The following is a 24,310-nucleotide window of genomic DNA, read 5'->3' on the forward strand; positions in this document are numbered from 1 at the left end:
ATATTGAGCAAAACAAAAGCCATTGTCAGCTCCTTGAGTAAACCCGATCCATCTGCTGCTTCTTTTCTTTTTTTTTTTCTTTTTAAATAAATTACTGAAAGAGTATGCCTGCTTGATGTTACCCTTCCTATTTTCTAGTATTGCTACATATCTTTTTGCTCATTTTGTGCTTCTTTAGTCATTTTCATGGGGTTAAGATATGAAGGGAAGAAAAAAAATGAGTTGGTTTAACTTCCCATCCTAAAGCTGGAAATTATATTTTGGATCTTGAAAGTAACCAAAATATTCATTATTTTTATGGCAGTTGAGTTAGTCGAGGAACAGATTCTATGTAATGTCATGTTAAGTTGCTTATTTAGCTAAAATGATGCAAAGTAAATAGCTGTCAACATGATTAAAATTACTTGCAATCTGAATTTAATTAAATTGAGAACTATGTTATTTTCCTACTTTCTCCAACCTCTGGCCACTTAATTAGTAAGATTTACTTTTAGTTCATCTCAAAATTTCTGTGCTTATGGTCAAGAGTGGTTATGTGAACAACTCAAAAGAGACATCCAGCCTGAATCATTTTTCTTGGCACAGATACCATTATGTGACTGTTTGGGTTACTATTTGCCTTCCTAATTATATTATCTTCAGCCTAATACATGAAAATAAGATTTCAATCCCTGTGCTTATGATAGAATATTTGGGAGATACTATCTGGAGAAAGCAAAGGCTATGCCACCCAGGAATTTGAATCTGGAAACATAGAAGTCGCAACCTGACTATATAAAATCAAAAGGACCAAAGAGAGGTGCAAGGTGTCAGAGCTACTGTTTACATAAAACCAGTCATGTCTAAATCATTGGAAGAAAGCTTTTGTACAATGGAGGATTTATTTTATGTTAACATAAATAATGGGAATTTATACATGTTAGAGTTAAAACCTTTAAAACACACACACACACACACACACACAACTGCAATTTATCTTATTCCTTCCAGGTTGTGAAATGGACTGGGGAAAAAAAAAAAAAAACGGTGACAGAGAAAGAGGTTAGACTGGCTTGTTCTGTGTAGGCAGGCTGTCAAAATGGCTGCTGGGATAGGAAAAGGTATTCAACTTTATGCAATGAAGGAAGCTGTACAGACTCCTCCTGATGTAATGCTAGTTACTGTACCTTAATCATTAATTATGACTGTGGCAGCAGGAGAGAAAAAAATTCTAGGATACATGAGCTAGAGTGATAAAGGGAAAGCATCAATCACGCATGACAGGAAAGCCAAAGGTACCCTCTCTCTGCCTGGGATACTTTCATTTGTGACTGCAGATTTTCTCCTACATCAGACTTCAAACTTCAGAGAAACCATTTCTCATAGCCTGCCTCTCTCTCTTTCTCCCTCTCACAACCAGCTATGGTCCTAGGACTCAGGAGGATGAAAACAAAATAAAACACATTTGTTAGTAATGCCATATTTTCCATGTACTACCACCAGGATCTATTTGAAATTAAAGGCAATTTATACAAATAAAATATTCAGTCAAGAGATGATTTATTCAAAAAAGCAAGCTACAGCAAGAATGGAGTTTAGAGTCAATAGTTAATAAACATTCTGGCAGCACAGGCTGGCCCACATGCCTTCATTTTTCTACAATGTCATAAATGTGTTGCATGTCATCTTAAACAAGTGGGCAGAGCAGGTGAATCTCCCTCAAAGTCTCACGGCACAGTCTAGTATGTTACAAATCTTGATAAGCAGAAACCCAAGCCACATTCTGGTGGTACTGAGTGGTCGGAAATGGGGTATTTGGAAGTAGGAAGAAATACATTAATTTAGTGGAATGGAAGGAAACTAAGTTGGGTTCTACTTTACTATGGTATTGTGGATAGATTACTTGACTTCTCTAGCATTTGTTTCCTGTTTGTAAATGACTGGTTTGAGCCAGATCAGGAACCCTTATTCTGGGGTGACATAGGAGCTTCAGAGGATCTGGCAGGAAACTCAAATTATAGGAGAAACTGTTCAGCAGATTATTTAAGTGTTACTAAAAAAACATACACACTAAAGGAGTGCTTCTCTAACTATCTGTAGTGAAGAACTAGCACTTTGTAATTTCCAATCTGCTATGAACCACCTCCTTTTAAAAATCATACAAAAATGAAATAAAAAATAAATGTATACAAAATAGAAGCCCACTTTTTTTTATCAGACTCAATAGATATAAAAATACTCCTTCAAGTTGCTATAAAGATGATATAGTATGGCTGTGTCCCCACCCAAATCTCATCTTGAATTGTAGCACCCATAATTCCCACATGTCATGGGAAGGACCCAATGGGAGGTAATTGAATCATGTGGGCGGAGCTTTCCCATGCTGTTTTCATGATAGTGAATAAGTCTCATGAGATTTGATGGTTTTATAAAGGGGAGTTCCCCTACACAAGCTCTCTTACCTGCTGCCATGTAAGATGTGCTTTTGCTTCTCATTTCCCTTCTGCCATGATTATAAGCCTCCCCAGCCATGTGGAACCTCTTTCCTTTATAAGGTCCATTAAACTTCTTCCTTTATAAATTACCCGGTCTCTGGTATGTCTTTATTAGCAGTGTGAGAATAGACTAATACAAAAGATTTTAAAATCTTCCTATCAACTTGGGTCATTGTAATGGACTGACCAGAACTGGACCATAGGTCAAACTTTGAGTAACAACTATTCTAAGGTTCCTTCTAGCTATAATCTTAAAACTTTCTATGTAAAAAACAGATATCCCTATGTCCATTCTGCCTCAACTCCTCCTGCCAAAACCATACAATCTCACTTGCCATTGCATTCAGCACTATAAACGGAACTCAATCTAAAGGTCCATCTTCCTCGAAATGCAATGAAAGATTGTAAATAATAATGACAATGACAACAAAATATGCTTTCCCTTGTCACTTGTGATTATTTATGTTCCCTGAACAACAAGGATAAAAAGGAGAGAAAGCCTGTAGGACTACTTACCACTAGAACCTAGGCCATCTGCTCCCTGACCTACTAGTTCCCTCATCTATGCTTTTGTGCTCTCATAATTATCCTGACTCAGAAAGCCTTTACTAGCCTTTCCCCTATTCCCTATCTGCAGTCTTTTCAAGATCCTTACTGCATTTATTGGGTACTCAAAGCTTATCTATTAAGCACTTACAAATAGAAGAGGATAAAATTATAATTATTTGGTCCCTGTCACATACACACACACATGCACACATGCATACACATATATACATATATGGTCCCTGCCCTTAAGTTGTCTAGAGCAATTCAATGTTTATAAGTATGTTATATGAAGAATCACAACAGGGGAATGCAGAAGGGGCAATGACAAAAGTCAAAGTTAGACAGGAAGGGTCACATAAAACTTCTTAGAAGAACTCTTTTGGGGCTATTTCTTGAGTCATGACTATCTGGTGATCTGGCTGTAATATTAAAGAGGCTTAGTCAGCTCACTGAACTATTACTTGCAGTTCTTCACTTCCTTTATTGCTACATGTTTGGTCTAGAAGTACATTCTTTCCAAAGAGTCGACTCCTCTTTCATCAAGAGTGTTCTAATTAACTAAGGGGGGAAAAACGTGTGTATGAGAGTGTGTGTGTGTGTGCACGCAAGTGTGTCAGTTTTATGTGTTTGGTGGGAGAAAGGCAAAGAATCTGGGAGAGCAGTGCATGTAAAGTAATGTTTAAAGGCTGGAGAAGGAGGGACCACCAGGCCATGAAGCTTCTTGTATATTTCCCTAAGGATTCTGGATTCATCCTGAGCATACTGGTGACTCATTAAAAGGTTTTAAGTAAGGGTGTAATATGGTCAATGTTTTGTTTTTAAAAGATCACTCTAGCAGCATGATGTAGGATATCTAGGTGGTGAGCAGGGTGGATCTGGTAGTGCCAAGGTGTTCATCTAATAATTCAAATGAGAAATCATGAAATCCTAGACTAAGTCAGTAGCAGACACGAATGCAAAGCCATTTCAATCTGAGACAGATTTGAAGCACACCAAGAAGGCAGAATTACTGGCTATGAATCATGGACAAATGAATGAATGAATGATGAATGATTTTGAGGATACTAGCTTCAGCAATTGGGAGATTGGTGATTTCATTCCCTGAAAGAGAAAAACACTAGTGTAAATACAAGATGAGAGTGTAACAAACAAGAATTCAGATTTAAATAAGTTAAATTCAAGGTGTCTGCAGAATGTTTACATGGAGAAGTCTGTTGGGAGGTAGAAACAGGAGTCTGTAGTTAGAAGTTGGGTCTGGATTAGAGAAAATAAGTTGATCAACAGTAACTGAAGGCTTGAGATGGGTGTGATTACTTCAGCATGCCTTGCCTGAGGAACTTCATTCCACCCCAATAGATTTGATTTTACCCCAGAAGTATTCTTCATTTTTATCACCTGTATGTTTTCCTTAATAGGCATTGTATAAAAATATACTCTTTTTTACTAAATAAAAACATAAGTGGGAAAAATAAGCTAAAGGGCCAATGAGGTACAGCAATGAAGATAAAGTTGGACTGTGACTTACACACAACATGCAAACTACTTGATACCATTTACTGATCTCTGGATCACACTCTGACACTACACTTTCAAGCAGCAATGCAAAGGGTGACAAAATTGCAAGTTACATATTTAATACTCATACAATAAAAGTAAACCAATTTCTCCAAAACAGAATTACTTATGTTACTGTGAGCTGAGAAAAATTTCTCCCGAAGGTCCTCATAAGAAGAGCATTCACCATATTAATGGTGAGCAGTATCTTTTTTTTGACATGGATTCTCTGTCACCAGGCTGGAGTGCAGTGGCTTGATCTCGGCTCACTGCAACCTCCACTTCCCGGGTTCAAGCGACTGTCCTGCCTTAGCCTAGCCTCCTGAGTAGCTGGGACTACAGGCACATGCCACCATGCCCGACTAATGTTTTTTGTTGTTGTTGTTTTTTGTTTGTTTGTTTGTTTGTTTTAGTACAGATGGGGTTTCACTGTGTTAGCCAGGATGGTCTCAATCTCCTGACCTCGTGATCATCCCACCTCAGCCTCCCAAGGTGCTGGGATTACAGACATCAGCCACCACACCTGGCCAGTGAGCCTTATTCTTAAACACATCCCCACAGTGAATAAAAAATAATACTTACACAATTATTATATCCATCAATGTAAAGTGATAGTATAATAACAAAGAAGAGTAGAGGAAAGGCAATTCAAAGGAAGAAGAATGGCAAAATTCTGTCATTTATGTGGACAGCCCATGTGGATTGGTATGTATGAATGAACAGCGACATTTCCTTCAGGTATTCATCTATAATACTTGGGATATGGGATGTATTTTATCTCCCAAACTAGACTGGTGTGTCCACATCTGCCTTTCCACTATTTAATGTCCACAACTTTCTTCAAGATGCATTCATTTGTTCCTTCAATAGTCAATAACTTTCTGAACTAAAGTCATGGAGGACTGAGTCTTAAAGGATACTTAGGAATGATTCAGACAAGATGGGAGACAGGGTAGGAATAGAAACACTTCCAAACAGATGGATACGTAGCATTAACAAAGCTACCAAGAATGAGCTTGGTATGCAAAGAAATATAAGCAATGTAGCATGGCAACAATGATAATAATAAGGCAGAGAGAATGATGAGAGAGGAAGCTAAAAAGATAGACAGGAGAGCACTGAAGGAATTTTTTCTTTACTCTTGGCAAATACAACTCTTGGGGACTGAGATCATATGTAGCCTTAAATGTAGCATAAGCTGTGTATATGGCACAGAGGTGATCTCCAGTGTCTACATAAACTTTGTGCAATTTCACTGATGAAACAGTTTGTGCCATGGCTGGAGAAAAGCATCTGGATGCACATTTATTGACTGATGTATCAGATGTGATGTGATGTTTGAAATATGTCATAAGAGTGCTTTCTAGAAGAATTACCCATTTGTTCATTATGTAAGAGAGAAATTGTTTCTGGTCCTCTAGAATAGGACTTTGGGGAGCGACTGCATATTACCCTGACTCATTCTGCCATCAATGTGCTGGAGTCACCATTCAACAACTGCTTCAACTCACTTGGTCCTAAGTTTGGCAGCTCAAAATTCCAACAACCTCACAGAATATACCTGGCGGATCCAAACTGGAAACAGCTCATTAGATTCAGAATAGGAGGGTATATTTTAGAAAATAAAATCTAGCATACCTTTACTGGCTCTTAAAAAATCAGATTGGAATAGGTGGTCTGAAAATGAATTTATCCAGCAAACCATATTAAAAAACAAAACAAAACAATATCGGAGTCCTGGCCTAAATAAAGTGGTTGGTTACTACCTCCCTCTTCAATCACCTTAGGCTCTTGTAGCAAAAGGACTTTTACCATATTAGCTGCTACAAGATTTAATAAGGATATGATGTACTATATCCTTCATTTTGCTAGGCAACGCAACATTCTAAATAAGATTGAATGTTTGCCAATATTTGGAAGAGGAACCTCAGGGGTTTCTTTAAAAATTTCCTCTTTTCCTATTCCTCTAAGACTGATTTTAACCTAAAACTGATTTTTCCTTTTCATGTATACAAGATATCTTTTGGGGGGGGGGGTTGTTTTTATTTCCCCTGAATAAGGCTCTACAGAGCTTGGATTTTAATGGAAATTTATTGCTGGATGTTTGATAGCCAAAAGGATTGTGTTTTGATCACAGTCAAAATGGCAATTTTCTCCACAGTAGCATAGCAGCATACTAGTACAAGGCCACTGCAGCTAGCAACCTGTGGGCGTGTCAGGTCCTTTGTAGTGAGTGTCAGTAGCACCTGTAAGAGCCCAATCCCTAACTGTGCTGGAAGGAGGTTTGATCCTATTAAGTTTCAAATAATATGTCAGCTTTTCAGCTTTGATACAAATTCCTCCAGAATTATCTATTTTCCCATTTGTGATATAAGACTTCGTGAAATGTGTAAAATCTAAGAGGGTCTGTCTCATTTTCTGTGTTGGGAGAGCTTTGGAATGACCTCAGACTCTGTCAAGACTAGTATTTCTTGAGCTTTCCCCAAACCAATTAATCTTTTCATTTGGGGGTTACACAATGCACAATAATAAGAATTAAAGGTAAAAATTAAAAGAAAATAAAGAAATCTTGTTGTATAAGAATTAATGCAACACAAACATAGAGGCCATCTCCTCAAAACTGACCTGGATGGCTACAGATTAAAATACGGATGGAAGGACGACTGAGAAAAAAGACAGACATAGAGAGCAAGAATTAATCTAATACTACATGTTTGGTACACAAACAACAAATCAAATTGAGCAAATTATTTTCTCAGGAGATTCTCTCAATCACTGTATTTTATTATCTGTGAATTCCAGTAAAATCCTCATTTTCTAGGTGGAGGCTTTCTTTTTTTTTTATTTCTGCTAAAACTTATTTTTTTTTCTTTCTTTTTTCTTTTTCAGGTTTTATTTTAGATTCAGGGGGTACATGTACAGGTTTGTTATCTGGGTATATTTCATGGTGAAGCCCTTTCAATAACAAAAGGAAGAGGTAAATAATTATGCAAACAAAACAAAGAAAAGCAACATTAAAGAATACATTTAAATGTGAGTCAAAAGACCTAAACTGAGGGCCAACAAGCATTTGCTCTGTCACTTCACTTTTCTGTGCCTCAGTTTTCTTTTCTGGAAAATGGAGGTCATGATAATACTCATACCTGCCCTCCTCGTTTCACAGGTTGTGGAGCAAATGCGATGAGTATGGATCAATCATTGCCAGATCTTAAAGTTGTACATACATGTTAGTGACTGAGGACAATTATTTAACCCCTATGAGCTTTCATATATCCACCTGTCAAATAAAGCTTGGATACTGGCCTGCCTATCCCCAAAATGATCTTAAAAAAATCAAGTAAGGTGATACCAGTGTGTGCTTTGAAGTAGTAGGTGCTATCAAGTATTAGACTGTCAAACATATTCAAACAACTGTGTGGGGGAAAAGATTGTGGTGGACTAGAAATAGTCAAACTTTAGAAGTATTCTATAGTATTGGGAATAAAGCTGGGATGTATGAAAAACCTTCTTATGATATTAAAATGTTCACCTCTGAGAAAGAAAGTAGACTAGCAGAAAGTTTCACTATCAAAATTCTAGAACATTAACTACTGATACTATTACAAGTTGTTAGGAAACAGTAAATTAAACTTCGTAATGCTTTCCCAAAGGAAGTAGAAATACACCATCATTACTTATAGTTTAAATTGGACTGGGAACAGTGGGCCAGCATGTATTATGGAGAAGCAATGCTTCAGTAGTAGCGAAGTGAACCAAATGACACTGCAGATCTTATCCATATTTAATGTTTGACAGGCAAAAATACTTACATTAATGCAGTAATGTGCTATGCAAGTCATCACCATGGGAATGCTCAATCAAAGCTTTAATACTGTTTAATAAGCATCACACTATGAGAGCATATTTTCCCTCTCAAGTACAACTCATTCAAGTTTGAGGGAACTGCTAAATTGTCACACTTGGCAAAATCTTGAATGACAGCCGATCTAAACAAAAGCAATCATTTTGTATTTTGGGCTGGTTTGAAGAAAGATAGGAAGTGTGAGGTAGGCAGGGGGATGTAGGATACCCTGAAAGGCCACAATAATCAGACAAAACCCCCAGCAAAATTGCAAAGGTAGGATAGACAAGAAAAGGCATCAATGCTTTGCAATTGAACCTACACAATGACCTGATGTATACAAAAAAGATGGGATTTTGGTCAATGGTAAAGTTTATTTCAGGGGCTGGAGGTGTGAGACATGGCTCCTAAAAGTAGGTGTGTCAATGACTAATTATCTAATTTACAGTAAGTTGACCTCTCTGTAATTCTGTCCCACTTTTTCAATTTCTAAACCAGCAGTTCTCAGTTGGGGAGGGGAAGGAGGATAAATTTTGTCAGCGATATTGGGGTTATCTGGCTTGGCACCACAGGGGAAGTGTGGTGCTACTGGCATCTAGAAAGTGGAGTCCAAGGATACTGCTACATATCCTATAATGCACAGGGCAGCCCTCCACAACAGAGAATTATCTAGCCAAGATTCAATAATACCAAGCTTGAGAATACACGTGCTAAACTAAAATCATCTGAGAAGTATATTATGGGGTAAAATGGGACCTAATCATTCTTAGCATAAAAGCAATTTTCTAAAAATCAATATTTTATTAATATTACTGTTATTGCTTAAGCTTCTTTTCTACTGAGTTTCCTTTTAATTATAAAGCACTTGGCAGAAAAATAAGATTCATTTCTATAATTGGCTTAGTGCTTTCTTTTTCAGCAGTCTTTTTCTTCAATTAATTAACATTTAACTGCTTTCTTATAATGAAGGCCAAAAAAACAAGCCGTCTCCTTAAACTTCTCAGGAGAAGTGATAAAACTCTGTGAGTATATTAAATTTTTCTGATAAAGTATTTGTAGGACATAGATTTAGGAGGTCTTTCTCTCTTAGGAATGTTACTTATAAACATTTCTTGGAAGTCCAAGATAAAATTAAAAACACGTGCATGATTCTGGAGGCTACATATGCTATTGATGCTGAAAATAGAATGTTGGCACCGGAGAAGTCCTTACTATATATGTGGATGAAGATGAACTCCTATTTATTAGTAATTATGTAGGAATAAACGTGATGATTCTAAAGAAATTATCTTATTGTCTTTGTTGGCATTTATTTTAAAAATAAGTGAAAAAAAACTATAACCAATATGCAATTCATAGATCTTCTATCATGGCTAATAGTTCAAATTTTGCAAGCTATTGGTTTGAATTATTGCATTTGCTACATATAAAAATGGAAGGTTTCTAAAAGAAAATGAATAACAGAAAATATTCAGATGAAAACCAAAGCAAGCTATAAGGCATTCTTAGAAGAACTATATAAATATACGTGTATATATATATGTACGTATATATATGTGTGTATATATATATGTATATATATGTGTGTATATATACGTATATATATGTGTGTGTATATACATATATATGTGTATATATATACGTGTGTGTATATATATGTGTATATATATACGTGTGTGTGTATATATATATATATATATATATATTTTTTTTTTTGAGATGGAGTCTCACTCTTTCGCCCAGGCTGGAGTGCAGTGGCGCTATCTTGGTTCACTGTAAGCTCCACCTCCCGGGTTCTCGCCATTCTCCTGCCTCAGCCTCCCAAGTAGCTGGGACTACAGGCACCCGCCACCACGCCCGGCTAACTTTTTGTATTTTTAGTAGAGACAGGGTTTCACCATGTTAGCCAGGATGGTCTCAATCTCCTGACCTCATGATCCGCCCACCTCAGCCTCCCAAAGTGCTGGGATTACAGGCGTGAGCCACCGCGCCAGGCCAAGAACTATATATTTTTTAAAAAGTTTGCCACTGTAAACAAGATATTAAAAATGACCATGAACAATTTTTATGTATCTGTAGGCTTCTCTCTTTATCAGAATTAAAGTGTGGGGTTCTGGAAGAAGCAGAGGGCTAGAAGCCACGACACTTAGGTTTGTCTCCTCATCTTGGCACTTTCTGAGATGTTAAATTATTCAACTTCACTGATTCTTCATTTTCTTGATAATAAATAGAGGGGAATAGATATAGAGATGCACAAAATCCCTCCCAACTCTAAATTTTCATAGTTTTATAAGACTTTGAGTCTAAAATCATTTGATCTACTTATATAACACTCATAATTTTTGTATCTTTATTTCCATATGCACAGTTTATGTTATGACAAGAACCAACTCAAACTAGCTTACACCAATACAGGAATTGATTGGCTTGTCTTCCACACAAATTCAGTCAGCATGCGGATCCTGCTCCAGGGACTTAAATGGCATCCTCAGTATTTGTTTTTTCTGTATATCTCAGCTCTGCCTCATGCTATGTTTATTTAATTCTTGAGGTATATGTAGTAATTCCCTATTGCTCCAAGAATACTCCTCAGCAGCCTGGGCAACATGGCGAAACCCCATCTCTACAAAAAATATGAAAACTAGCTGAGCCTAATGACACACCTGTCAGCCCAGCTCCTTGGGAGGCTGAGGTAGGAGGATCAATTGAGTCTTGCAGGTTGAGGCTGCAGTGAGCTGTGATTGCACTACTGCACCTCTGCCTGGGTGACAGAGTGAGACCCTGTCTTAAAAAATATATATTTTTTCCCATTTTCAAATTTCAGCAATAAATAAATAAGAAGCTGTTTTTCTTTTCTTCTCTCTACTGTCCTAGCAAAAGTCTGCTTCTTTCTAGTTTGCTTTGATCAGGCTATAGGCCTCTCTTTGAACCAGTGATTGCAGACATAGAAATAGGATACACAGATTTAAGTGGCATGAATGACATGTCTTCTCCTGGGACCAGAGATGAGGTAAATGGAAAGAATGTTCTTGAAGCAACAGGAAAATACAATAAATATTTTGAGTATTAAACCAATATAGTAAAAAGCAGAGCTGAGAGAGAGAAACCAAATAAGGACAATATCATTTGAATCCCTGAAAAAATACCTGTATGAAGACTGAAATTTCATGAAGAACAAACCAATAAATCTCTGTGATTTGCTTTAGTTTGAGTTGTTATTGTTTTTTGTTTTTTTGTCACAACATAATTAGTACCAACTGAATTAAAGATAATTTTTTAAATTACAGAGTATTATATCCTATATTAAAATCAATAAAAAATTTTAAGCTCAAAGAACTTGATGATATCTTTGATATAAATGACATACTTTATACTTAATAGGTTCCCAATAAATTGTATTGTTTGGTACAATGTAATGAATATAGAATTAAAAGAAATATGTATGTACCAAATGAGTATGTACCAACTAAGAAGGAGGGAAAAAGGGTACATTCATTTCCTATCTATATAATAATATGGCAAAAAGAATGGAAAAATATATACATAAATGATGCAAGGAGGCAAAAAAGGTGATAAATTTCAAAGTGGAAACACTCAAGATATATATGTTGTCCTTCACCAAGAAAATTACAAAAGACCTTGATATTGAAGGCTTCTTCTTTGTCTTCTTGATGCCTCCCATTTCTTCTCAGCGAATTTCATTGGTACATACCCATCCTAATATGATAAGAGCATTTTAAGAAATACTTGTAAATAATATTTTCCCCTATTCTGTTAGAATATAAGCTCCATAACTTTAGAAATCTTTGTTTTGTTTACTAATAAATACCTTATACTACTAAGTAAATCCCTAGAATAAATAAACAAGACATAGTAAAATAATTGTAGGATGAATTACAAACAGGTGATAAAATGAAGAGGCCTGAGAAGAGGGCCAAGCAGGATATGAACTGTTCTAAATTCTTTCTTCAACCTTTTTTTCTCACCTTAACAACTCTGGTCCTTATCACCTGTATTGATTCATATATATATATATATATATATATATATACACATATATATATACATACACACACACACACACACACACACACATACCACTTAAGTCAGATTTCACGATTCAGAACATATGGAAGATGGTGATTATCTTCTAGACTCTATATTCTAATGAAAGATAATATTTTCTTTTGGGAGGCATTTCATATATTCCATAATTTATTGAGGAAAAAATGATATTGAGGTCAATTATACTATAGAGTTTGTAGGATAACTTAATTGTGTTGAAGTTTTTAGATTTGCTGAGCTTGGAAGAAGAAAGGAAGAGAGATTGTGTCAAGCACCAAATGAGAAGCTGTTTTGAGGGTAAAAGATCCTAGAAATAAAAAATAAATGGTAGAATTAAAGTAAAAATATATAAAATCTAAAAGAAGATTCCTACCCTTGCATTTTGACTTCTTCCCTGGTAGACAAGGCTAGAAGGAAACGGGATTTACATGGCAGGAGAGTATAAAAGATGACTCAAGTATTTCCGTGAAGAAAAAAAAAAAATCACGTCCACTGTGTCATAAAATCACATCACCCTTCTGATCGAAAGCAATCAAGAACTTCCCTTAGGTTTTAGAATAAAATCCAAATGTTTCCCCTGCCTATGTCCTTTATTATTACCCATTTGCCCTCATGATTTTCTAGTCACACCAGCCTTCTTGCAGACCTCAAAGTCGCCATGCTTGTTTTCATCCCACCGGATTTTTGCATGGGTTGTTCCTCTTTCCTGGAATGTTCTGCCACCCTCAGCCCCCAACATTCCCGTAACTAGTTCTTCTCCTCAGTTAGGTCAAAGAACGAATGATGTCACTTCCTCAGAGTGACATCTTCTCTGACACTATCTACAGTAGCCAATTCACCAGTTATTTTCTATCAACTAGACTGCTTTATTTTCTTCACCTCAGCAGAAGATTTTTTGTTCATTTATTGTTTGACTTTACTAACTTTATTTTCTAAAATTAAAGCCCCATAAGAGCAGAGACCGGTTGGGCGTGGTGGCTCACGCCTGTAATCCCAGCACTTTGGGAGGTTGAGGCAGGTGGATCACGAGGTCAGGAGATCGAGACCATCCTGGCTAACATGGTGAAACCCCATCTCTACTAAAAAATACAAAAAAAAATTAGCCGGGCGTGGTGGCGGGTGCCTGTAATCCCAGCTACTGAGGAGGCTGAGGCAGGAGAATGGCATGAACCTGGGAGGTGGAGCTTGCAGTGAGCCAAGATTGCGCCAGCCTGGGCCACAGAGCAAGACTCCATCTCAAAAAAAAAAAAAAAAAAAAAAAAAGAGCAGGGACCAAATGCCTATTTTAATACCCCCAAATACCTAGAAGAATACTTGACATACAGCAGTGAATCAATTATTATTGAAATCTCCTGTGTGTGTATGTGTGCACGTGTGTGTATCCATGAATCAATGAATCAATGAATCCATTAATCGTCCAAAATTAGGAGAACTTGGGGCAAGCCTGAGACACTTAGGGCAGAGACGGAATGAAGGTTAGAGCTGCTTCTGAAATAGGCAGAGTAAGCAGTGGTATAAAAAATTTTTTTGAAACATACTGAGTTGAAGCAGAACTGGGTATCAAGACTTTCAACAAATGGCCTAGGTCCTTTTAATGAGTTTGTTGGCCTGGACAGTTGTCCCATAAATCTCTCTCCAAAATTAGGTAATCAAAGAAAAGTATTAATTCCTGAGAAATTGCCTCGTATTGCCTTTATTTCAAATATTTTACCATGTCATAATCATATTTATGCAAATGTGGCTTAAATAAACTTTTGGAACAATCCCAATTATTTGTTAAGAGTCACTTGCTATTAACATGAACAAAAGAAAATTTAAAGAGGTGATATTAATTATATCATATTAAAATATTATGGTCAGTTTTCTAGTAGCCCAAGAGTCCTTGGAGACATTTAAATAGACAATTTTGATATCTCAAAGCTCTTTGACATATTAATAATATTGAATGTTGCCTCACTCCTTAATGAGGAGTCCAATAATCTTCTAAATCATAAATAACAAGTGGATTCAATAAAATAACAAGAGAGTAACTGCTGATATTGAAAAGTAATGAGAAGACCAATAAAGGAGAATGCAGTAAGACTACAAGGGAGAGGGGGAAAATGAGAAGAAAATAACTCAGTGCAGCTGGGATTTCACAGTATTCCTAATACTTGTGATCTAGTCCCATAAACAAGATAGAAAAGACACAGAGAAGGCAAAATGCTAGAGATCTGCTTTCTCCACACTTGTTTTAATATTTGGGGAAATTTCTGAAAATAGAACAAAGAGGATAGCAATGAAACTGCAGAGAACAAAAGGACAAAGCTGATGAGTATTAGGCCCAGAGAAATTTGGAAAAGGGAAATTAGACAAAAGAGTCTTAAAGCTTAATAAACTATCCCTCAAAAATAAAGAATAAGAGGTGTGTAACTGGGAGTATGCATGTATATGTGTGTATTTGGGTATATGTTGAATGAAGGTTCATCAATGGTGGCTCTAGAAATAGATCATGGGAAGGACTTGGGTGCAGACTGAATTCTAATATAATTTTATTTACGGATACTTAAATTTGAATTTTACATTATTTTTATATGTCACGTCTTTTAATTTTTTTCTTTTTTTATTATTATTATACTTTAAGTTTTAGGGTAAATGTGCACAATATGCAGGTTAGTTACATATGTATACATGTGCCATGCTGGTGTGCTGCACCCATTAACTCGTCATTTAGCATTAGGTATATCACCTAATGCTATCCCTCCCCCATCCCCCCACCCCACAACAGTCCCCAGAGTGTGATGTTCCCCTTCCTGTGTCCATGTGTTCTCATCATTCAATTCCCACCTATGAGTGAGAACATGCGGTGTTTGGTTTTTTGTCCTTGCGATAGTTTACTGAGAATGATTCCCAATTTCATCCATGTCCCTACAAAGGACATGAACTCATCATTTTTTATGGCTGCATAGTATTCCATGGTGTATATGTGCCACATTTTCTTAATCCAGTCTATCATTGTTGGACATTTGGGTTGGTTCCAAGTCTTTGCTATTGTGAATAGTGCCGCAATAAACATACATGTGCATGTGTCTTTATAGCAGCATGATTTATAGTCCTTTGGGTATGTACCCAGTAAGGGGATGGCTGGGTCAAATGGTATTTCTAGTTCTAGATCCCTGAGGAATTGCCACACTGACTTCCACAATGGTTGAACTAGTTTACAGTCCCACCAACAGCGTAAAAGTGTTCCTATTTCTCCACATCCTCTCCAGCCAAGATGGCCGAATAGGAACAGCTCTGGTCTACAGCTCCCAGCAAGATCGATGCAGAAGACGGGTGATTTCTGCATTTCCATCTGAGGTACCAGGTTCATCTCACTAGGGAGTGCCAGACAGTGGACGCAGGACAGTGGGTGCAGTGCACCATGCACGAGCTGAAGCAGGGCAAGGCATTGCCTCACTCGGGAAGCGCAAGGGGTCAGGGAGTTCCCTTTCCTAGTCAAAGAAAGGGATGACAGATGGCACCTGGAAAATCGGGTCACTCCCACCCTAATACTGCGCTTTTCTGATGGGCTTAAAAAACGGCGCACCAGGAGATTATATCCCGCACCTGGCTCGGAGGGTCCTATGCCCACAGAGTCTCACTCATTGCTAGCACAGCAGACTGAGATCAAACTGCGAGGCAGCAGCGAGGCTGGGGGAGGGGCACCCGCCATTGCCCAGGCTTGCTTAGGTAAACAAAGCATCTGGGAAGCTCGAACTAGGTGGAGCCCACCACAGCTCAAGGAGGCCTGCCTGCCTCTGTAGGCTCCACCTCTGGGGGCAGGGCACAGACAAACAAAAAGACAGCAGTAACCTCTGCAGACTTAAATGTCCCTCTCTGACAGCTCTGAAGAGAGCAGTGGTTCTCCCAGCATGCAGCTGGAGATCTGAGAACGGGCAGACTGCCTCCTCAAATGGGTCCCTAACCCCTGACCCCTGAGCAGCCTAAGAGGGAGGCACCCCCCAGTAGAGGCAGACTGACACCTCACACGGCTAGGTACTCCTCTGAGACAAAACTTCCAGAGGAACGATCAGACAGCAGCATTTGCGGTTCACAAAAATCCGCTGTTCTGCAGCCACCGCTGCTGATACCCAGGCAAACAGGGTCTGGAGTGGACCTCTAGCAAACTCCAACAGACCTGCAGCTGAGGGTCCTGTCTGTTAGAAGGAAAACTAACAAACAGAAAGGACATCCACACCAAAAACCCATCTGTACATGGCCATCATCAAAGACCAAAAGTAGATAAAACCACAAAGACGGCGGAAAAAAAAAAGCAGAAAAACTGGAAACTCTAAAAAGCAGAGCGCCTCTCCTCCTCCAAAGGAATGCAGTTCCTCACCAGCAATGGAACAAAGCTGGACAGAGAATGACTTTGACGAGTTGAGAGAAGAAGGCTTCAGATGATCAAACTACTCCGAGCTACAGGAGGAAATTCAAACCAAAGGCAAAGAAGTTGAAAACTTTGAAAAAAATTTAGACGAATGTATAACCACAAGAACCAATAAAGAGAAGTGCTTAAAGGAGCTGATGGAGCTGAAAGCCAAGGCTTGAGAACTACATGAAGAATGCAGAAGCCTCAGAGCCGATGCAATCAACTGGAAGAAAGGGTATCAGCAATGGAAGATGAAATGAATGAAATGAAGCAAGAAGGGAAGTTTAGAGAAAAAAGAATAAAAAGAAACGAACAAAGCCTCCAAGAAATATGGGACTATGTGAAAAGACCAAATCTACGTCTGATTGGTGTACCTGAAAGTGACAGGGAGAATGGAACCAAGTTGGAAACCATTCTGCAGGATATTATCCAGGAGAACTTCCCCAATCTAGCAAGGCAGGCCAACATTCAGATTCAGGAAATACAGAGGACACCACAAAGACACTCCTCGAGAAGAGCAACTCCAAGACAATAATTGTCAGATTCACCAAAGTTGAAATGAAGGAAAAAATGGTAAGGGCAGCCAGAGAGAAAGGTCGGGTTACCCACAAAGGGAAGACCATCAGACTAACAGCAGATCTCTTGGCAGAAACTCTACAAGCCAGAAGAGAGTGGGGCCCAATATTCAACATTCTTAAAGAAAAGGATTTTCAACCCAGAATTTCATATCCAGCCAAACTAAGCTTCATAAGTGAAGGAGAAATAAAATACTTTACAGACAAGCAAATGCTGAGAGATTTTGTCACCACCAGGCCTGCCCTAAAAGAGCTCCTGAAGGAAGCACTAAACATGGAAAGAAACAACCGGTACCAGCCACTGCAAAAGCATGCCAAATTTTAAACACCATCGAGGCTAGGAAGAAACTGCATCAACTAACGAGCAAAATAACCAGCTAACATCACAATGATAGGATCAAATTCACACATAACACTATTAACTGTAAATGTAAATGGACTAGATGCTCCAATTAAAAGACACAGACTGGCAAACTGGATAAAGTCAAGACCCATCAGTGTGCTGTATTCAGGAAACCCATCTCACACGCAGAGACACACATAGGCTCAAAATAAAAGGATGGAGGAAGATCTACCAAGCAAATGGAGAAAAAAAAAAGGCAGGGGTTGCAATCCTAGTCTCTGATAAAACAGACTTTAAACCAACAAAGATCAAAAGAGACAAACAAGGCCATTACATAATGGTAAAGGGATCAATTCAACAAGAAGAGCTAACTATCCTAAATATATATGCACCCAATACAGGAGCACCAAGATTCATAAAGCAAGTCCTGAGTGACCTACAAAGAGACTTAGACTCCCACACAATAATAATGAGAGACTTTAACACCCCACTGTCAACATTAGACAGATCAACGAGACAGAAAGTTAACAAGGATGCCCAGGAATTGAACTCAGTTCTGCACCAAGTGGACCTAATAGACATCTACAGAACTCTTCACCCCAAATCAACAGAATATACATTTTTTTCAGCACCACACCACACCTATTCCAAAATTGACCACATAGTTGGAAGTAAAGCTCTCCTCAGCAAATATAAAAGAACATAAATTATAACAAACTGTCTCTCAGACCACAGTGCAATCAAACTAGAACTCAGGATTAAGAAACTCACTCAAAACCACTTAACTACATGGAAACTGAACAACCTGCTCCTGAATGACTACTGGGTACATAACAAAATGAAGACAGAAATAAAGATGTTCTTTGAAACCAACGAGAACAAAGACACAACATACCAGAATCTCTGGGACACATTCAAAGCAGTGTGTAGAGGGAAATTTATAGCACTAAATGCCCACAAGAGAAAGAAGGAAACATCCAAAATTGACACCCTAACATCACAATTAAAAGAACTAGGAAAGCAAGAGCAATCACATTCAAAAGCTAGCAGAAGGCAAGAAATAACTAAAATCAGAGCAGAACTGAAGGAAATAGAGACACAAAGTACCCTTCAAAAAATTAATGAATCCAGGAGCTGGTTTTTTGAGAGGATCAACAAAATTGATAGACCGCTAGCAAGACTAATAAAGAAGAAAAGAGAGAAGAATCAAATAGACACAATAAAAAATGATAAAGGGGATATCACCACTGATCCCACAGAAATACAAACTACCATCAGAGAATACTACAAACACCTCTATGCAAATAAACTAGAAAATCTAGAAGAAATGGATAAATTCCTTGACACATACACCCTCCCAAGACAAAACCAAGAAGAAGTTGAATCTCTGAATACACCAATAACAGGCTCTGAAATTGTGGCAATAATCAATAGCTTACCAACAAAAAAGAGTCCAGGACCAGACGGATTCACAGCCGAATTCTACTAGAGGTACAAGGAGGAACTGGTATCATTCCTTCTGAAACTATTCCAATCAATAGAAAAAGAGGGAATCCTCCCTAACTCATTTTAATTTTTTTCTAACTTTTAAAAATATGTAAAAATAATTCATAGATTGCAGGATATACGAAAACAGGTAGATTAGGTGCTCGCAGGCCATAATTTGCCTCTGCCATCAAACAATAGCATACCATAATCTACATCTGTGAATTCCAAGGGATCACAAACAGAAAAGCACAATGGCAGCTGAGAACAATAGTGGAAGAATACATTTTTATTACTGTTATTACTTGTTCCACTTACACAAATGGAAAATGCCATTTTTAAATTTGGTATTTCCTCTTGTGCCTCCTCAGAAATTATACTAAATTTCTTTCAGAATTCATTTATTATTAATGTGCCCAGATTGTTTCAGTATAAGATTTCTTCATTAAGGTGATTTCATTTTGAACAGAGGCAAAGAAATACATTTGGCTATTTACTAACTATAAAATATATAACTGCTGAAAGCTCGATGGCACCTAAAGGAATTGACCACTTTGTTATCCCCAAATGTTCTGACACTTCAATGTCATTGAAATAATGCCAGAGATATTTCAAGGGATTTCTTTTCCTTTTCAAAGACGCACATTAAATAGATTGCTATGTAAAGCTGATACATCATTTAGTCCTCCACAAAAGGGAAATGCAGGTACAGGCATGTTTGCCTCCTGACTCCCAGACACCATAGCTAGGAAATAAAACAAGCAAGGCTGGGAATCTTTGGAGTCAGGCAAATCTGGGCTCTGCTCAATAGGAAGTATTTGTTTCTTTGGGCAACATGGAGCCTTAGTTTTCTCTCCACTGAAACTTGGACCTTAGCTCCCTCACTTCTAAAATGGAAATAGAAATTTCTACTTCCCAGGGAAAATGAGAGGTTTAAACTTAAATGAAATGAGAAAGTATATGTAATATTCACATTGCTAGCACAATGTGTAGAATCTATTATTATCCTCGAATACCCTCTGTGATACACATAGAAATAGACACAGCTTCTCCCAGCAGCCTAGTAGTTGGTTGAAAATTGTTCTATATTCACAATAAAAGTCATTCCCAGAAGTTGTTGCAAGGAAAGAAGTGATCCTGTTACAGGTTTGTTGAGACAGGAAGACACAAGAAGACAAAAATAAAAATATTTCTTTAATATTGTTATTGGGCCATCTGATCTTAGAAGCTAGATTCCTGCTTAAAAATTCATGACTAATTTTTAGCATGAAACAGCAGAAGTTTCCAATTCTCAAGAGACCCACTGCATTGAAAATCCTGGGGTCTTTTTGTGTGGTCCAAAACTAATGGAGACAACTTAGCCCATCTAAAAATTGGGTGAAAGAGACGTAAGGGGGGGCAATAAAAACGTATTTTTCTAACTAGTTTTCAGGTATCCATATTCTAAAATAGAACAGCATCTTCGCCAGAAGTTCAAGTCATTAAGGAGTTGGTATGGCATTCTCACTTACATAAAGTTATGGGCACCTCTGAACAATGACCTGAGGATTACTAACAGGTATGCAACATATTTGAAATGTCAGGTACAGCAAAGCAAATGACTTTATCAAAATGTAAATCACACTTTTAGCAGAAAAACCAATAGTTATATGAATTTAACGTCATCTTTAAGTGCAAAGAGTAATATTTTGTGAATTTTCTAACCGTTTTTTAGATGTCATCAGTGTTTCAGAAACTGGTTTCTTTCATTTTAAAATAAAGAGATGCTATTTACTTCATGATTTTCCAGCCTTCCTGATAGGCGTATACTCACATGAGGAGATACAAAACTGAAAACATTATCTCATTATAGACTATCCACAATTTAAACCTTCAAGCTGGCAATATGTATTTAAATAATATGTCACAAACACCTCTTGGTACATAATAATGTAATAAATATGAGAATGCCTTTAAAGTGAACTAACTTATTCTCCCAACTGTTAGATTATTCCCTGCTATGATCCCATCACCAAGTGAAATTTTAGGCATATTCCTCTAGGCAAAGTAAATAGTTATGAGGAAAAAAATATTGCTAATTCCAGTTGAAATAAGAAAGCCTCTTAATCATCTAAAATATTTCTGGGGCAGATGCAGTGGCTCATGCCTGTAATCCCAACACTTTGGGAGGCCCAGGCAGGAGGATCATTTGAGGTCAGGAGTTCAAGATCAGCCTGGGCAATAAAGTGAAACTCTGTCTCTATTAAAAAAAAAATTAAAGAATTATCCAAGCATGGTGGTGTGCGCCTGTAGTCCCAGCTACTCAGGAGGCTGAGGCAAGAGGATCACATGATCCCAGGAGGTTGAGGCGGCAGTGAGCTCTAATCATGCCACAGAGTGAGATACTGTCTCTGAAGAAAGAAAGAAATACATAAATAAAATAAAATAAAATAAAATGTTCTCTATGGGCCAGATTTCTCTCTGCTTAGGTCAATTAAACTACAAATTTCTCAGTGATTTTTGAACGCTCTATCTCCCAAGATGCCTAGGTGGAATTGTTAGGAAGCAACTGCCCATCCACAAAATATACCTGGAGAATCTCAGATTTCATTCACTGCTTTTAAAAAAGGAAACAAGAAAATCTTCCTCTTAGAAGAAATTTAATCTTTTACCACTTTAATTACTTTTATTATATAAATATATATGTATATATACATATGTGTATTTATGTGTGTATATATATCAGATATATCTATATATATATAGATATATAGATATCTATCAGAAAGCAAAACTTACCTTTCTTAGACAAATGGAGATTTGGGGAAATTGTATTGGAGTCTAGAAGAATAAATGCTAGGAAAAGCAAACACACAGTATACACACGCACACATACAAACCTCCAATAAACCTTGGGAAAAAAATTTATATACACAAACACTGATACACAAAATATATGGATTATATATGTATGTATATGTGTGTATATATATTAAAATATAGGTTTATTCACCAATCACTGAAAAACTACATCATAAACTACACCAAAGGAGTAGTTTTAGGACAAATGGCAAAAAATAGTACCTTACAGAGTTGACAGTTTGGAATTGCAATACTTCAGATGATCACAAGCTTTAAAAATGCTCAATGCGCTCGTCTATGAATTTCAAAATGGGTATAAATTAAAACTTATTACACTTTTTTAAAGTTGCATTCCCAGTACATGAAAAAACATTGTCCTAAGACTACCTCTTTGAAGCAATTTTCAAGGATTCGTGAATGAGTATCGTGAGCAATAAACTAAAGCTGCATAAGAGAGATATAGTGTATAAACTGTGCTAGCATATTATCTTTGGTTCCAATCGCCTCATAAGCATTGCTACACTGACTCAGGCCAATGGTGGTCTCAAAACAATGTTTTCATCTCCCTGAACCATTTATTCTTTTAGAACATAACTCATTGTTGGGTTTCAGGTGACTATTCTGACTGCCATTCCAAGGAAACAGGCCTTCTGAATACGAAAAAAATCTGTAAACGGAATATTTCCTTTCAGAGATGTATGGAAACAAGCTCTGCCTTTTTACCCATGCCATAATGGGTCTTGCTGAGAGTTTGCTTCAAGAACCAGAACTCAGTAAATGTAAACATTCCCTTAAACAGATGCACATATGTTCTTAATATAAAATCTTCCAGATGTAAGTTTCATGCAAGAAAGCAAAGTGACCTAGCAAGAATTGAGCTTTCCATATCTGGTGAAGCATTTTTCTTAGTGTGTGCCACAAGCAGTTATTCTGAGAAATCATGCATCTGCTCCTCTTCACATGGACATTCCACTTCTGATGAGACTACATTCTCGGAAAATGTAGGCAGGAGCTGAATTCAATCTTACAATGTGTGTGCGCTTATTCCTTCCATCTATCACTTACCCAAAATACCTGCAGGTGGTATCAGAAATGAGCTTTAAAGGGCCTGTGGCACTGATTACAAAAAAAATGTTAAGTGGTATTTCATATGGTTGTGGAGTGGGCAGACTCCTGCTTAAGATTCATAATCCTCATCAGTAACACAAGTGTATCACACTCACAAGATAATATTGAAGTAATAGAAGAAATCGTCCAGAAATGCAAAAAATAGTTCACGTAAGATGCAAAATCTAATGACAAAATGAAATCCTGAACTAATAAATAGCTCTGTACTGATATCAGGCCCTAAAGCCTATATTACTGAGAGATAAAACGTGGGGGACAGCAACTTAGAGATAGGGCTATTACATTAAATCTATGATTACATTAGCTAAAAAGAAAAAGCACAAGAGATGAAACAAAACATCCAAGAAACTCATCAAGATTTATGCTTCAAGCAATGCCCTAATATCTGGGAATATCAAGATACGAGGACACTAACAAAAGCATTATTATTCTACCGGATCATTTAAAAAATTCCTTTTGTTCTGAAATCAAATAAAAAGTAACAGGACTGGCCTGAGTAGCAGAATATACATTTCATACTTTATATTTGTGTATGTATATATATATGTACCTTTACACATACACACAGATACACATAAACAATCACATCTGTATTTCATATCTGTATTTCAACCTTCTCCATTCACTGGAACAGACATTTAGGTTGATTCCATATCTTGTATATTGTGGCTAAGGTTGCAACGAATGTAGGAGTGCAGATATATTTTCAAGGTGCTGATTTCATTTCCTCTGGATATATACCCAGAAAAGGGATTGTTGGATCATATGGTAGTTCTATTTTTAATTTTTTGAGGAAGCGCTATATATATTTTTTCATAACTGTACCAATTTCCATTATCAGCAACATTGTACCAGGGTTCCCTTTTCTTCACACTCTCGCCAACACTTGTTATCTCTTGGTGTTTTTCTTTTTTTCTTTTTTTTAAATAACAGCCATCTTAAGAGGTGTGAGGTGATATCTCATTTTGGTTTGATTTGCATTTCTCTCATCAGTGACGTTGAGCACCTTTTCATATACCCGTTGGCTATTTTTATGTCTTGTTTAGAAAAATGTCTATTCAA

General features: G+C 37.2%; 1 protein-coding gene across 7 annotated transcripts in view; it reads right to left on the reverse strand.

Annotated features, from left to right (window-relative positions):
- The window catches only part of CTNNA3 (catenin alpha 3), a 1,849,205-nt gene that overhangs the window by 756,283 nt on the left and 1,068,612 nt on the right, over positions 1-24,310 (reverse strand). The window lies entirely within an intron of this gene.

This window comes from Pan troglodytes, chromosome 8, assembly GCF_028858775.2.
Source record: "Pan troglodytes isolate AG18354 chromosome 8, NHGRI_mPanTro3-v2.0_pri, whole genome shotgun sequence".
In the NCBI taxonomy this organism is placed as follows: Eukaryota; Metazoa; Chordata; class Mammalia; order Primates; family Hominidae; genus Pan; species Pan troglodytes.